Source organism: Podarcis pityusensis (genome assembly GCF_964106645.2).
Source record: "Podarcis pityusensis genome assembly, chromosome: 7".
Classification (NCBI taxonomy): Eukaryota; Metazoa; Chordata; class Lepidosauria; order Squamata; family Lacertidae; genus Podarcis; species Podarcis pityusensis.
The window spans coordinates 5039690-5054012 of record NC_138031.1 but is presented as its reverse complement, the minus strand read 5'-3'; the positions used below and the strand labels follow the sequence as shown (position 1 = coordinate 5054012).

The window sequence follows — 14323 nt, the reverse complement described above, 5'->3', positions numbered from 1 at the left end:
AAATGAATTGATGAAATACTTTCAAGCATCAACTGCAGGTCTGCTTCCTCCCGCCTCTTGCGGGCTTCCCAGAGGCATCTAGATGGGCCCGATCCAGCAGGACTCTTCTTATTTTTTTTTCATTTTCCAGTAAACAATCTCCTCCTTGTTGGTTACTGGGAGTCTTGCAATAAACACTGGACTGGGTGCACCTAGATCTAATCCAGCTAGGCATTTCTGGCAGCTATATGGTCTCCAGAAAGCATGTGTGTTTATTTTTCTTTACTTAGCAAATATTTCTAAACTGCCCAACAGCTGAAAAAAAAAGTAGTATGATGGTGGTAAACAACATGGAGATCTGTAATTAAATTGCATCAATAAAAACAAATTACAAACAAATCAATGAATCAGATCCATCATCAGCTTTACTGCATCACTCCTCGGGGAAAGCCTGGGTGAACAAATGTGTTGCAAGCAAGCATCCAAACGCTAACATTTTAGGCACCTCCCTGATATTCACCGGGAGCACATTCCAAAAGCCAATGTGCTGCAAAACTGTTGTTTTCGGCATCCTTCTGTCTCGAGAGATAATGGATGAAGTCAAACCGCTGTGTTAGCAGCACTGAAACGACCTCCGGGGCAGAAGCCTAGGCAGTGTGTATGGAGCCCCTGGGCTGCCCAGACAACAAGACCCCCCTCTCGTCCTTGCTGAGGTGGTCCAAAGGTAAGCAGAGCAAGACGTTTGGCACCAGCTTGGCTGCAGCAATTGCTGGAAGGAGGCATACAAGGTGCCACCATCTTAGGTGTTAAGTTGTGGGTGAACATATCGGCGATTCTCCAAACAGCTCTTCTTTATTCACAGGCCAGGACAGAACTGAACTGAAGGGTTCAGTCAGCCTGCTTATATAGAGCTCCAGTACAACGTTACTGTAACAACTTTCTAAAACTATCCAATCACTGAACGTCACTTGTTATCCCTTATTTGCATAACTATCTACAGTATCCCCCTGCTGGCCCAGGGTGAGAACTTCAGTACATAACATTAGGGACTCCACTCCAGATTTGTGTAGGGTAAACTCCTTAGCCTTCTCTTTTCCTGAAGATATCCCGCAAGGCAGTGGAGGTTTAGGATGAGAGTCTTCCTTCTCCTAGATGGGCTACCTTCCCAGGTGGATGAGACCCATCTGCCCCTCGCTTCCCTCTACAACAGCAGTTCTCAAACTGTGGGTCCCCAGATGTTGTTGGACTACAACTTCCATCATCCCTGAGCTCTGGCTCAGGGATGCAGAGACCAAGCAGGATTTTTATAAGGTAAGGTAGTCCCAAAGACAATCTGGTGTCATTAAATTCAGAATTTCACCTGCTAAATGCAAGACCCTAAAATGGCCCAGTAACATATTGGCAACCAATGCATTTCTTTGAGAAATAGTGCTGTTGACTGTCCCTTCAGCAATCTTGCAGCAGCTGCACCTCCTGGACCAGCCTTAAGGGAAACCCCATATATTTTGGATCATTGCCACAGATCAGTTATACCTTTACAGTTCCTGAGTACACACTCCTTGCTTTCTAAGTTTAAAATATGTTGGTGTTCCCTATGGGGATTCTATTTCTTTTTGCCCGACAAAAGAAGACTGAAGTCTGTTCACATCTGTCCTACAGAATTGATCTGGACGTGAGATATTTCCTCTTGCCATGGTGAGAGAACATTTGACGTGAACACAAAAGGTTCCGGGTTCAATCCTGAGCATCTCAAGCTATGGCTAGAAGAGGCCCCTTCCTGAAATTCTGGAACGCTACTGCCAGTCATTGCAAATAATACTGAGCTAAATGGACCATTGGTCTTCCTAGAACTCATGTGAATCAGAGCCCAATGAGCACCCAGTGGAGACATCAATCTGGGGAAGCATTTGAGTGTCCCAGCCACAAAAGGTGAGAAACCATAGCACAAGAATCATGCACTCTTCATCATTTAATACCTGCTAACATGGAACCTGGACAAGCCAGCCTCTCAGATGCCTCTCAGAAAAGCAGATCTGGAAACAAGCTATAGCTCAATTCAAGTTGAAGGATGAAAAAGTTTAAGATATAAAAATAAGTTACTATTCATGGGAAGGAGCTCGTAACAGCGCAAATACACAAATGACACCATTATATATTTAACACGCCCTATTATAAGGGTGTCAAGTTTGATTTGAGAGTGTGACAGATCTGGAAAGCTATCAAGCAGCTCTGGGAATGAATTGCAACAAAAATAGAGGTTTTACCCATCACACTTCAGTTAAAAGAGCAGAACTGAAACCCAGGCAGATGGGAGTGGGGAGATCCAAAATTCTTATCAATTTTCAAAGCAACAGGGAAAAGCAGGGATCCTTTCAATTTCTGCAGGCCCGTTTCGTGCTGCTTGCCATTAGAAGACATTGCTAACGGAAAAGTGGATCTCTTTGTAAATGGTGCAGGGACATGGAAGCCTAAAGCAGTAGCCTAGTGTTTCCTCCTAGCCATGAGTTGTCCACATTGATGAAGTACATAACACAGTACATGGCACAGAGGGAAGGTCCTTAGCCCAATGATGGAGCATCTGCTTTGCATTCAGAAGGTCCCAGGTTTGATGCTTTTGAATTAAGGTGCTGGGGGAGACTCTTGAGAGTCCCATGGACTGCAAGAAGATCAAACCTATCCATTCTGAAGGAAATCAGCCCTGAGTGCTCACTGGAAGGACAGGTCCTGAAGCTGAGGCTCCAAGACTTTGGCCACCTCATGAGAAGAGAAGACTTCCTGGAAAAGACCCTGATGTTGGGAAACATTGAGGGTACAAGGAGAAGGGGACGACAGAGGACGAGATGGTTGGACAGTGTTCTCGAAGCTACCAGCATGAGTTTGACCAAACTGCGGGAGGCAGTGGAAGACAGGAGTGCCTGGCGTGCTCTGGTCCATGGGGTCACAAAGAGTTGGACATGACTAAACAACAACAGTTAAGGCTGGGAGACCCTGGAGAGCTTCTGCCCGTTTCTGTACACACTATTTGAAAAGAGGGACCTCTGGTCTTATGTTCCTGTATAGAAGGTTTGGAAGAAGCTCTCCTGGGTCAATTAATTACCCAAGATTAAGAGGTCTGTGATGGCTGCATTCTGGCTTAGTTCTCCACCAGCCCTGGTGGCTGAAGGTAGTGGCAAATGAACACCAGCACCAGGGCCTCCTGGTTCAATATGCCCAGCGCAACCCTAGCAAGGCAAATGATGTAGGAAACCTCCACATGGCAACCAGAAAGCAGCAGAAGTTATGTGTGCATGTGCAGGAACCTCTGAAGGTTTATTTGTGCATCTCGCCAGGGTACTTTGGAATTCTCAACGCTTTTGACATGAGAGACATTATTCATCTCCAGCCTACACAGCGCTTGAAGGAAAGGTCCAGGGAACAACATGGGAGGGACCTTGTTACTCACAGATGAACCCAACCAGATGCTAAGCTATTTCTGCACAGATTAAAAACAGGGACTCATTAAATTTGGCATCTTGAAGCCATCATCCCCCTCTCGGGAACAAGGGAAAGTCCCCCACCCCCTTGCAAAAATGAACTGCGGGGTCTCCAGTTCTAGATCCTTCAATTACAAAAACAGTTGCTGCAATGAAAGGCACAGATGGATCTGGCCAAAGGTTAATGAAGTGCAGAATCCCATTTCCCACAATGGCCAATCAGAGGCTTCCAAGAGGCGCAGAAACAGGGCTTGAAGGCAACAACTCTCTGCTGTTTTTTTCAAATCCCCCCATGAACAAAATTCACTGGGGTTCCATACCACCATACCAGTAACCAGTGACAGATCTTCACATTCCTGGATTCAGCTACTCTTCCCCAACTCAATAGCCTGCTAGATGGAGCTGTAGCCCAGAGCATAGGCAGGGCATGTGTTTGGGGGGAAGACTGGACTTTTAAAGCCACCTTATAGAATCACTGTTGCATCTTGCAACAGTGAGTTGGTCTGTGTGTTGCGTAATAAGACATCTCCTCATGTTTCTGAAAAGTAGAGACATCACCTTGCCAACAAAGGTCCGTATAGTAAAAGCTGTGGTTTTCCCAGTAGTGATGTATGGAAGTGAAAGCTGGACCATAAAGAAGGCTGATCGCCGAAGAATTGATGCTTTTGAATTCTGGTGCTGGAGGAGACTCTTGAGAGTCCCATGGACTGCAAGAAGATCAAACCTATCCATTCTGAAGGAAATCAGCCCTGAGTGCTCACCAGAAGGACAGATCCTGAAACTGAGGCTCCAATACTTTGGCCACCTCATGAGAAGAGAAGACTCCCAGGAAAAGACTCTGATGTTGGGAAAGATGGAGGGCACAAGGAGAAGGGGACGACAGAGGATGAGATGGTTGGATAGTGTTCTCGAAGCTACCAGCATGAGTTTGACCAAACTACGGAAGGCAGTGGAAGACAGAAGTGCCTGGCCTGGCGTGCTCTGGTCCATGGGGTCATGAAGAGTCGGACACGACTAAACAACTAAACAGCATCAACATGTTTCTGAGCACTCCTGCTGTTTCTGAGCACTCCTGCTGTTCTTTCTTTACCTGGGCTGAACAACATGCTCCTCAAAACATTCAGATCCCCATTAAATGCCTTGCATATTCCACCCAAGAACACCCCAATTCTCCCCAAAACATTACGTTAGGCAAGAATTGATGGACACGCTCCATTTTGTCCATGTTCTTCTTAAATTCAATACTATTATTTAAGTTCTTTTGCTTGAAATGCTATCTGATGAAATCCAGGGACTTGGAAAAATAACTAAGATGGATTTTGTTTGGAGTAGGCAGGGGGGTATTATTACTTATCATTTATTAAATTTCTTGTTAGCGTGCAAGAATGGGCAATTTGTTTTCAGTGGTGAGGTTCGGAGCCCACATTCTGAAGGGAGGTGAGAATGTGATGCATAAATGCCCGGACAGTTTATCATCAGAAACTACTGTAATTAAACTGGACACAGGAGAAGTGAGAGACTTCGCTGATGCATCTTTGGAGTCTAGTTGCTCTCTTTGGGGAAGCTGATACAGGAATACCAGTTGGGCTATTTGCTTACAGGGGGTAGGTTTGCCTCCGATCTTCTCTGCTTGCACATTTCTGCATAAAACAATTAACTTTGCAAAAATCACCAGTGGGTAGCCCAGGAACATCTCACTGACCAGGGGACCATGGCTCACTCCGTTTCCATGGTAGCTAACCTAGCTTCACCATCAAGACCTGCAGGCAACATTGTACAATTCTTACCTCCTATCGCTTCAGCTCTAGTCGTTAGTGTCAAAATATGCCAGAGCTATGACAGCAGCCACGAAAAGTTGGGATAGATTTCAAAAAGTTTAAAGGGCCTTTCTTTCCCCCCTTCTTTTTAACGAAGTAAGTGTATTAAATCCTGCGTTACTGAAAACATCCATAGCACACCATAGAAATCTTCTGCCGAAAACATTGTAATGAAGCATTATGTGTGACTAGCTTCACCTCGGAGAGAGAGTAACAAAGCACAACTCTACTTGCACAGGAATAATAAACGTGTCAATTGAGAGTTAATATGGATGAAATTGCTAGTATACTGCCTCACTGGGTCAAATCTGAACACACACAAGAATGTCTGTGTTCCCCCCCAAAATGTTTTTATATACAATCGCAAGACCTGTTTCAATCTACTGGTCATTTTCAATGCCCTTTAAGTTATAGGCATAGATTGAAATACAGCCAATTAGATCGACCCATCAAACATTTTAGATTTGTGGGCTGGATGGTAATTCATTACGTGTTAACTCAGAGGCAAACCAATGGTGGAGTTACACACCCACTGGGATACTGCCAAGGTCTTCAAAGAAGAATGTAATTTGGAGGGCTTGAAATGCACTAACTGGTCCATCACCAGCTATCACATCCTTATAGCTACATCAAACTTCCTAGAAGACACTGTATCAGCTTCTTCTCACCTCCATAGCAAACTAAGTGGTCCTTCAGAAGCCTTTGAGATGACACTTTATGAAGGGATGAGCATCCAATGCACTTGTTCCATAAGATGAAGGATTTCCAATTGCACAACAGAGCTGCTCTCCTTCTCCCCACAGGTGCCCATCCTCAACCAAACTCCATTATGGTGGGTTAGGAGGAGCCCTACAAATTATTTATGGGCTGCATAGGGAGAAGAGGGGAAGTTCTATCACAAAGCCAAAGTCCTTGCACTAACAGAACAAGATACCACCCACAGTTTACTGTCCTTTCTTGTATGGGCATAGAAAACCCATGCTTATATCAGGATTGCGTAACAAGCAGGAGAGTGATTGGAGAGGAGAGAGGAAGACATCAGCATCAAAAGGTGCCACTCTAGTGGCTTTGGGTTCTATGACATGGTACGGATGGGTCCTCCTGTTCAAGAAGCATTGCTCTAGTCATGATTGGCCTGTGACTAGATCGCCCATGTGACTAGTCTAGGAATCATTAACCTCACTTTAAACCAGCCTTCCCTAACCCAGATGTTTTTTTTGGGTGGAACTGATAGGAGTTGTAATCCAAAAAAACATCTAGGAAGGATTTTTGCATTTGTCTTCAGCGACATCCTACCTGTCCTGTTCCATTGGGGCTGAGATGTCACAGGGAAGGTAGTAACAAAGACCAGAGCTTCTTCTGGTCCAGGCTAAGGTGGGATAAGGCAAACCAGGACCCTGGACAGCTCCCAGTGAGCCCAGTGTGGAGGGAAATGAGTTTGGCCTGACACTATATCAGCAAAGGCTTAAAGTCCTCTGCAATCTTAAAAAGGCTGGTGGCACTTCCATTGGCTCCATCTGCCAGCGGAGATTGTTGCAATATTTAAAGGACTTCAGATTAAGAAGATGATTGATGGAAGAGCCACGTTTTCAGGCTATGGCAGCATAGCCCCTCAAGCAGAATGGCTGGTGCATCATCTGAATTAAAGTCCTCCTCAAGCCAACTCTGGGACCCAGAGGCAAGGGAAATAGCACACCATCCTATTCAGTACACAACCCCCAAGTATCAGGTCACTAAATTTAAGAACTTAACTTGTCGTTACCTTGTGCAGAAACAATACCAAATTTTCTATGGAGGTTTCCCAAAGTCCACCTCTCCCGATCAGCCAAGATTCTCCCGACAATCTATGGAAACAACATGGGGGGGTGGGGACTGAATGAGTAATGTAGAGTCCAATTTACCCTAAACAGATTGTGTCGATCATTGAAACCAAACAGAAATTTGGTGTAGCAATTCAGATTCCACATTGCTATGAACATCCTCGGAAACAGACCACATACTCTCTGCTTCAGCCTATGCACAGATCTAGGAAATGGATGGTAATGATAATGTTGGCCAGTCTTACAGCATGGTTGCAATAATTAACTTTCAATGAAATATAGAAACATTGCTAAATAAACACTACAAATAAATAGCCTCTAAGGACCTTTTCCTAGTGGAAGCAATGTGAATGAAGCTATTCTACCTGCCCGCAGACTGTCTCGCCAGAGTGGTGCATGCTCTAGTTATCTCTCGCTTGGACTACTGCAATGTGCTATATGTGTGCTATACCTTTGAAGGTTACCCGGAAACTACAACTAATCCAGAATGCAGCAGCTAGACTGGTGACTGGGAGCAGCTGCTGAGACCACATAACACCGGTCTTGAAAGACCTACACTGGCTCCCAGTACGTTTCCGAGCACAATTCAAAGTGTTGGCGCTGACCTTTAAAGCCCTAAACAGCCTCGGTCCAGTATACCTGAAGGAGCGTCTCCACCCCCATCGTTCTGCCCAGACACTGAGGTCCAGCGCCAAGGGCCTTCTGGCAGTTCCCTCGCTGCAAGAAGCCAAGTTACAGGGAACCAGGCAGAGGGCCTTCTCGGTGGTGGCACCCGCCCTGTGGAACATCCTCCCACCAGATGTCAAAGAGAGAAACAACTACCAGACTTTTAGAAAACATCTGAAGGCAGCCCTGTTTAGGGAAGCTTTTAATGTTTGATGGATTACTGTATTTTCATATTCTGTTGGAAGCTGCCCAAGGTGGCTGGGGAAGCCCAGCCAGATGGGCGGGGTATAAATAATTTATTATTATTATTATTATTATTATTATTATTATTATTATTGCTACTACTACTGCTGCTGCTACTAGTACTATTCGCACACTGAGGACTCTGCAACGAGTAGCTTTTTGCCGGATATCTTCAGAAGAAGAAAAGCCTAAGGAGTCAACCCTGCACAAATCCAGAGTGGAGTCCCTAAGGCGGTGGGATGGGACTTGGTACGCCTCATTCTGGCAACTCCTGCAGCCAAGCTAATGCCAATAGTCTTGCTCTGCTTTTCTTTGGACAGCAACAGTGAGGCCGAGAGGGGAAGGTCTTGTCATCTGGGAAGCCCAGTCCCTGCAGACACATTACCCAAGCTTGCACCCCAGGGAAGTCACCTTGGTACTGCTAATGTAGCAGTTTGACTTCACCCCCGGAGGTGCACTTCCATTGTTTCTTGAAACAGCCGGATGCCAACAACAGTTTGGTACAACTGTACAGAACTATACAGTGGTACCTTGGTTCTCAAACTAAGTCCATTCCAGAAGTCCGTTCCAAAACCAAGGCGCGCTTTTCCCATAGAAAGTAATGCAAAATGGATTACTCCGTTCCAGACTTTTAAAAACAACCCCTAAAACAGCAATTTATCATGATTTTTTTACTATCTAACAAGAGCATTGATCCATAAAATGAAAGCAATAAACAATGTACTGCAGTCACACAATCAATCAATCAGTAGCTGAACTGGGTTCCACACAGTCACAAAAACGAAACCAAAAGAGCGGCAAAAACAAAAACGCAAAATAAATGGCAAAAATAGACAGAGCTCAGCGTAACACTCAAAAGGGAAGTGTGGCACCCAAAACGGAGCACATTTGGGTTCCGAAAAAAGTTTGCACTTACTTCTGGGTTTGCAGGGTTTGGGTTCCAAGTTGTTTGAGTAGCAAGGAATTTGAGAAACAAGGTACCAACGAAACATGTTGCTAGGAAGACATGATTCCCTTTGTTTCTGGTGTTCAGTTCATGCTCCCTACTGCTTTAACTTAGATTGCATCATTCATGCACAAGAGGTAGAAATCAGTAGGTTTGGTGAAGTCAATTCAAAGAGAAGTGCAATATTGTTTTAAGGTGGGAGGGCAGGAGAGGGTAACTATCTGTTTGGGAACACTTGTGGGGAATGAATTGTGGTGAAGCACTTGGAAATTTCAACTCCACGCTACAATTTGTTTGCCGTTGTAGGCCTCACTTTCCTTTCTTATATTCCTTTTTGTTCCCTAACGTAGTAGCTCGCCGGAAGAAAATAAATAAAAGGAAAGTGTGTCTCAACTTGGAGCCCTACAAATTAATCAATTAAAGCTTTAGTGGATTGATCTGCCGATTAAACCAATTAAGGTTTGCAGACCTACTAATTATCAGCCTTCCCAGCCTCAAATGCTTTGGACAGGTAATAATTATTTTAAAACATACCAAAAAGGGAAAAGGAGAAACGTCAATGGAAAGAGATTAAGCAAACACTTCTCCCCAAATCCAGCCAGCTTTAAAACTGCAACTATACTCAGCACATCGAGAAAAAATGCTTCACTTTAAAAATACAATGAGGTGGGGTTTTTTGGCAAATCTTCCGCTGGTAGTCAAAAGGTGCTACTGGAAGGAATTTTTTAAAAAAATTGTTTCGACTACGGCAGACCAGCATGGCTACCTACCTGTAACTAGAACTTCTGCTGGTAGTTAAGGTAAGGAAGTGAGGGGACAAAGCAGAAATGAGGGTAATTGACCCAGGCTAAGAGGCAGCATGGGACGCGGGTGGCGCTGTGGTCTAAACCACTGAGCCTTGGGCTTGCCGATCAGAAGGTCGGCAGTTCGAATCCCCGCGATGGAGTGAGCTCCCATTGCTCAGTCCCTGCTCCTGCCAACCTAGCAGTTTGAAAGCACGTCAAAGTGCAAGTAGATAAATAGGTACCGCTCCGGCGGGTAGGTAAACGGCGTTTCCGTGCGCTGCTCTGGTTCGCCAGAAGCGGCTTAGTCATGCTGGCCACATGACCCGGAAGCTGTACGCCGGCTCCCTCGGCCAATGAAGCGAGATGTGCGCCGCAACCCCAGAGTCCTCTGCGACTGGACCTAATGGTCAGGGGTTCCTTTACCCTTTCAGAGTCAGCATGGAGAAAAAGGTGTGGCACAGTACAGATCTTGGGGAAGTAGAGCACTTCTTGAGGAAGAAGGAAGCTGTTTTGTGTTCTGCTCCTTAATGCATAGAATCAGCTGGGACTCCAGAGGTCATCTAATACAACCCCCTTCAACACAGGAATCATGGGACTTCCAAGAGGCATCTGGTTCTCTGCTGTGACAACACAACACTGGACTACATGGGTCATGGTCCTGATCCAACTGGATCCTTCTGAGGTAGTAGAATTGAACGTACCATTTCAGACCACTGGGGAGCAAGGGGAGAAGGCCACTGCAATAGGAAACCAGCACAGAAAGGAGAAGGCTGGGCTGGACTCTTGACGCTCTACTTTTCTACTTGCAGGGATTAAAAAATAAAATTTGGGGGTATTCATAAAAAAATCACTCCCCCATAGAACTCTTTTGACCACCCTCAGAACCATCTCCTTGTGTGTTGCATTTATATCCCACATTTTCCCCCAAGAGGAATTTATGGTTATCTTCCTTCTCATCTACACTGCTACGCAGGTTAGGCTGAGAGGCAGTGATTGGCCCCTGTTCACCTCCTACTTGGATGTAAAAATAAACCTTGAAGCAGATTTTGGGAAGGCCAGCACATCCTTTGAGTGGCATAGTTCCCTCAGCAGGAGCAAGGAATCTGGCAGGGACTACTGGGCCGCTCTGCTGATGGCTTACTATTTTTCCGCAAAACACCTACCGCACCACTTTCTGCTAAGAGGCCGCCTGCTGTCTTTCACCGCACTGATCCTGCCACTAATGCAGTCAAGAGGCACCTCTGGCTGTCTCTGTCAAGCATTTAAAGGCAAAGATCGGCAGACCTCTCCCAGCAATATGAAAACATGGTGTGATCCTCTTAGTGGCCTAATTGCCACTTGTCCAATGCTCCTCTGGCCTCAGACTGTCATTTTGCAGATTTAATATGCATCGAGGCTCCAACGACCCCTCTTAAACTCTCATGTCAGCATGCAAATGGAGTTTAATATAATTAGCCAGGACAGGAAGGCAGGGTCAACCGTGTGTTTTTTATCTGTCATGCCAGGCTCTTAATGCAACGTTCCCAAGCCATCTAAGGTACATCCCCCACCATCCCTGCCCAAAGAACCTTTCAGTTTGAAAATAGGTCACTCCTGAATTTAAAGACATAGAGACTGAAGGAAGAAATGCCCTTGTAAAACTGGTGAGAGAGGACAAGTGGAAGGGCCCAAGCATTTAATATTTGCTTGAACAAGAGATTGTCAACAGCTAAATAGGGGGAGTGGCTGAATAGGGGAGTAAGAGGTTCATAGTCAAAGAATGGTAGAGTTGGAATGGATCCTGAAGGTTGGTCCTCTAGTCCAATGCAGGTATCTCAACACCCAGTCCCCCATCCGATTTGAAACCATATCGGACCCTGCTTAGCTTTGCAAATGTGCTAGCAGTTTTTATTGCTGCACCACCAGGAGGACTCTAACAGAAGCATTTTTATATGGTGTGGAGAAAGTGGATTTAGAAAGGGTGTTTTTTCTCCCTCTCTGGTAACACTAGAACAGGTGGACATCCCATGAAGCAGAACAGACAAAAGGAAGTGCTTCTTCACACATCTCATAGTCAAACTATGGAATTGCTCCAACAAGAGGCAGGGATGGCCGCCAACTTGGATGGCTTTAAAAGAGGATTAAGCAAACTCGTGCATGAGAGGGCTTTAGATGACTACCAACCCTGATGGCTATGCCGTACCTGCTCTCCCCGAAAGATTCCATCAATGGGGTCTCCAAAAAATTCTACACATCACTTGGGAAGACAGGAGAACTAATACCAGTGTACTGGAAGAAGCAAAGATCACCAGTGCTGAAGCAATGATTCTTCAACATCAACTTTGTTGGACTGGTCATGTTGTGTGAATGCCTGATGATTGTCTTCCAAAGCAACTACTCTATTCCAAACTTAAAAATGGAAGGTGTAATGCTGGTGGGCAACAAAAGAGGTTTAAAGACTGTCCCAAGGCAAATCTTTAAAAATGTAGTATAAACGCCAGCAACTGGGAAACACTTGCCTGCGAGCGCTCCAATTGGAGAACAGCCTTTACCAAAGGGCTTGGAAGGCACTCGAACTCAGGACACAAAGGGGAAACGTGCTAAGAGGAAGGCACACTTGGCAAATCCACACCGTGATCAACTCCCACCTGGAAACCTATGTCCCCACTGTGGAAGGACGTGTGGATCCAGAATTGGCCTCTATAGTCACTTACGGACTCATTGTTAAAACCGTGTTTATGGAAGACAATCTTACTCAGCTACGAGGGATCACCAAAGAAAGAGAAAGAAGATTGTCAGAGGCAGCAATGCATCTGAACAGCAGTTGCTGGAAATCACAAACAAGGAGAGAGCTCTTGTGCTCAAATCCTGCTTGCAGGTTTCCCACAGGCATCTGGCTGGCCGCTGTAAGAACAGGATGCTGGACTAGATGGGCCATTGGCCTCAGCCAGCAAGGTTGATACACAAATGCTACAGAACGTAACATTCAGGGCTAAACCATTCACTGAGCTACCACTTCTATTCCACCTTCTGTTTAATATCAATGGTTTGAGAGGCTCTACTGTCAAGTCTAAGGGACACGGGTGGCGCTGTGGGTTAAACCACAGAGCCTAGGACTTGCCGATCAGAAGGTCGGCGGTTCAAATCCCCACGACGGGGTGAGCTCCCGTTGCTCAGTCCCTGCTCCTGCCAACCTAGCAGTTCGAAAGCACGTCAAAGTGCAAGTAGATAAATAGGTACCACTCTGGCGGGAAGGTAAACGGTGTTTCTGTGCGCTGCTCTGGTTTGCCAGAAGCGGCTCAGTCATGCTGGCCACATGACCCGGAAGCTGTACGCCGGCTCCCTCAGCCAATAAAGCGAGATGAGTGCCGCAACCCCAGAGTTGGTCACGACTGGACCTAATGGTCAGGGGTCCCTTTACTGTCAAGTCTACACAAGAGCACCTGGCTTTTATTTGGCTGTCTTCTCTTCCGGGATGTATGGGTGCAGGAGTCGCCAACAGTGTACTTGCCATTTGCAGTTGGACTCCAGCTCCCATCAGCCCCCCGGCAGCAGGGTCAATGGTTGGGGTGATGGGAAGTGTAGTCCAACCACATCTCGAGGGTTGGCTACCTTTGGAATGAAGCCCTTTCCTCTTCTCCTGAGCTTGAATAGCTAGAGATGCTTCAGAATTGCTCCAAATTCCTCAAAGGTGCAGTGTGAATGCCACGCTTGCTAAGTTGGGAAGTGGAACTAAATAATAATCATCATCCTATCATCCTTGATCTTGCTTCTGAAGCTCAGTTTGATGTCCAACACAATACATCACATCACATCCGTCAACAAAGAACTTCATGGCAGACATGTGAAAAATTGGCTTCTGCTACCAAAGATGGTGGGAATTCGTAAGACCCTTGGGTACCATACTTGCAGTGGGGTGGACAGAACCAAGCAAGAGGAACCCCCATCACTACCGCATAGAAGCTTTCAAGCTGCAAAACCCACCCAACAGAATGTTGCAGAAATTACATGAATCATCGTGTTGTTATAGCAACGTCATCCCTGCATCGGAGCTAAAAACCCAGCACAGTTCACATAATAAAAAAGCATTAGGTAAAAAAAGATATATAATGAGATAAAAATGGATTGGCTCAACCTTGCAATAACACCCACACTTCTCTTTCCAATACCACCACTTCTGAAAGCATCTGAATTTTTGATATTTAAATAAGGGGAGAGAAACCTGGGAGAGAAACTAGAGGAGGCGGGGGGTTGTCAGCTTCGGATGAGGGCCACTGCCGTTATCAAAACTCAAATCCCATTGTTACCTACAGAAGGAATATTCCTATTTCGGCAAGTGGAGAAAGAAAAATAAAATGATAATGCCACACAGAAGGATGTGCTCTGATTCATAATGCTAAAGTTTCATAAGACTGGCAGAACTCCCTAACAACCACTTGCCACATTATATAAAGAGAACGGCCCCAACCAACTGCCGTCCCTGAACAGGGAATGTAAACATGACTAGGGAAATTGCATGTGGGGAGAAGGATGGACTCTGACCCCACGCCCCCACATTATACCCACGTGCATCAGTCCTCACGCACTTCAGCCCTCATCACCTCAAACTGAGTGT

The 14323-nt window shown here is 45.7% G+C and overlaps 1 protein-coding gene across 1 annotated transcript in view; it reads right to left on the bottom strand.

Moving 5' to 3' along the window:
* Nucleotides 1-14323, bottom strand: part of TSNARE1 (t-SNARE domain containing 1) — a 399909-nt gene that overhangs the window by 340162 nt on the left and 45424 nt on the right. Inside the window, exon 2 of the mRNA XM_081012848.1 lies at nt 7032-7113. The gene's annotated coding sequence lies outside the window, so the exon portion shown is untranslated. The remainder of the gene's footprint in view (nt 1-7031; nt 7114-14323) is intronic.